We start from the raw sequence: 2,864 nt of genomic DNA, 5'->3' as shown, positions 1-2,864 counted from the left end.
CGAGCTCCGCCCGAACTCCTCCTGAGCTCCGCCCCAACTCTGACCGAGCGCCGCTCGAACTCCCCCACGAGCTCCGCTTGAACTTCCACCGGAGCTCCGCCCCCGAGCTCTCGCCGAGCTTCTCCTGATGTGCTGCCGACCTGATCTCCTGCCGAGCTCCTCCCCAGCTCCCTCCGCCGGTGAGGTAACCGCGCCTTCCTGATCCCTCAGGCAAGATGAGCGCATTCCGTACACACATCTGTAAAATAAGCTTGAGGGAACTGCTGACAGTGTCCTTGTACTTTTTTTTTTTCTTCTTAATAAATTTTAAAATAATTTTTTATTTGCTGAAAATGGCAGGGTGAGCCAACACACAGCTCTGTACCTAGAACTGGGCGGTAGAAGCCTTATCTGAACAGAAAGGCCAAGACGCCAAAGGACTATTTTAACATGATGACTAGTTGCCTTTTTTGACTATTAAATACACCCTCCACCAATACTTAGAGTTTAATCAAAGCTGTTTTAAGTTGTTTGACAGTTCACAGCTGAGTGACAATTACTATCAACCCCCACTCCCAGCCCTTAGCAAATGGAGTTGAATATCCCCACTAGTCCATATGGTCTTTCTTAGCTCCCTGACCTGCTTAGGGAAGTACCTCAGATCGACTGACTGCATTCAGTACAACTTTCTGTTCTTGACAGCTGTTGTCTCAGCAGAGAGTAGATCCACACCCAGTCAAGTGGCTGCTGACATAGCCATGCATCATATTACCCTGATTCTATTCAGAATACCCCTTTTTAATGAGTATTATTCTGTTCAGTAGTTGTCTGAAGCAAGTTTCAAAGTATATATTGGGATTATGAATGAGTATGAATATTATTATTTATGGATGATGCCTTGCATTTTGCTCACAATTTCGCTGCTTTGGTTAGAACCCTCAGCATAGGAACTGTGGAAGTAGGTGACACAGGCTGAAGTAGAGGTGGCAAATTAGCAGTTCAGGGTACAGTGTGGTATCTTCCCTGAGTTTTGGCTGGAAAGCCATTTTCTGTTCTGGTATCAACTAGATGATTTGGATAATTGGATGATTAGAACTATAATTCAGTCAGAGAGAAGTTGCAAATTTCAGCTGTCAGTGAGTTGTGTGTAGTAGGAAGGAATGGCAGAATGTGATAAGGAAATAATGTCCCAGTGGAAAATAAAGATTACTAGTACAAACCAGACTGAGTGTCACTAACATTCAGTGTCATAACAGATTATTCTATTGAAAAAAGAAAACAACCTAGCTATGTGCAGTTTGTGATACCACATGTGGTTGGGCCAGTCTTGCTTCTCTCTGGTGGTACAATTATTCTCAAACCCAACAGTTAAAACCCAGTGACCTCATCTGTTAAAAAAAAAAAAAAAAAAAGCCAAAGGCCAGTAGCAAGAACTTCTTTGCAGATTTTAAAGGGAAATACTGAGAACAAGCTGCATTTCTGGATATGAAAATCACAGAACAGCAAAGCACATGCAAAGCAGCAATTCTTGCAGCCGATTTTGAAATTCCTTTAAACAAAAGTGTGATTTTCAAATACTAAACATTTTTGCTAAATCATAATAATTTGTCAAGAGTGGGAAATAGTGTGCATACTTTACTGATCTGCAAAGTCTGGGTCACATGCTCAAATTTGAATGTGAAGCCTGTTTCTTTTCAGAACCAGTGCTAAAGAACCTTGCTTCACATCTCGCACAAATTTTGCTTTCCATACTTCTGTGCCTTCACTGATTTACCATTATGCCATTAAGAAAATACATATTTTAAAAAGTTGTACATTTGCAAGGCATTGTTCAGAAACCTGGAGATGAGAAACACTTTTACACAGTGCATGTGAAATTTGTAAATGCTAAAATTCAGGTGAAATAACCTTTAAACCTCTCGTGACTCATCTCTATTGTACACGGAACAATGGGTGATTAAGAGTGGGCAGACAAGCAGCAAAGGGGATCCTGACAGTGAGAAACCTACTGCTTTCTTTTGCTCACATTCACTAGCTTGTAGTGAAGTTCTTTGAGATTTAAGATAAGTGGGAAATACTTGAGTGTTTAATAAAAATATTATCCTGTTTTTTTAATGCAGCAGGACAGAGTTAAAACCAATTTTTCCCTGCTGCAGTAAAGACTGAAAGCACTTACAAAGTTCATATGTACAGACTATAAACTTCTACACTAGTTTGAATGAAAGTCTCACTTTATGATTTTTAATATTTTCAGTGGAGAAAAAACCTTGTATTGCAAACTTGACTTGAGCTGCTCCTGATTTTTTTACCCAATGATTTGGCATGCTTCTTATCTACTTATAAAATTACTGTTTCCACAAGCTGACAGTACATCTGGAGCTGACAGCTACCTGACAGAAAAAGACCACTCACCACAAATCATGCAAAACTAAAACATGTAAAATGCATGTCCCTTTGAGTCACTGTTACCTTACTGTAAAGCATATATGAATGCTTGTTCCTTGGGATTCTAAGTTCTGAATAAAAACAATTTCCACAAGACATCTGCTTGTAAAGCCAGCAGAAAGTCAGACCTGTATTTAGATTAAAAGTTTTGTATAAAAATTGTGCTCAACTTAGAGAATATGTATTTGAAAGTCATCTAATTTTCACATTTCTAGTTTCTGAATTTTAGTTTAAAGACTTTGGAATGCTAATACAGTCTTTATGAGCATACTGCATTTTGATACATTTTATTTTTCCAGCAAGAATCAAAAGATTATCGACTCTGCAATTGTGTACTTTCAAGAGAAAGGAGTGCTCAGTGAAGGAAAGATAAAAGAAGATAAAATATCATTTTTGTTTTAAAGCAAGAAGACAAGGTAGTGATATTATACCAAAGGAAA

Source organism: Agelaius tricolor, unplaced genomic scaffold (genome assembly GCF_023055355.1).
Source record: "Agelaius tricolor isolate 1412-34295 unplaced genomic scaffold, bAgeTri1.0.p SCAF_4, whole genome shotgun sequence".
Classification (NCBI taxonomy): domain Eukaryota; kingdom Metazoa; phylum Chordata; class Aves; order Passeriformes; family Icteridae; genus Agelaius; species Agelaius tricolor.
The sequence above is the reverse complement of the archived record's forward strand: the minus strand, read 5'-3'. Positions refer to the sequence as shown.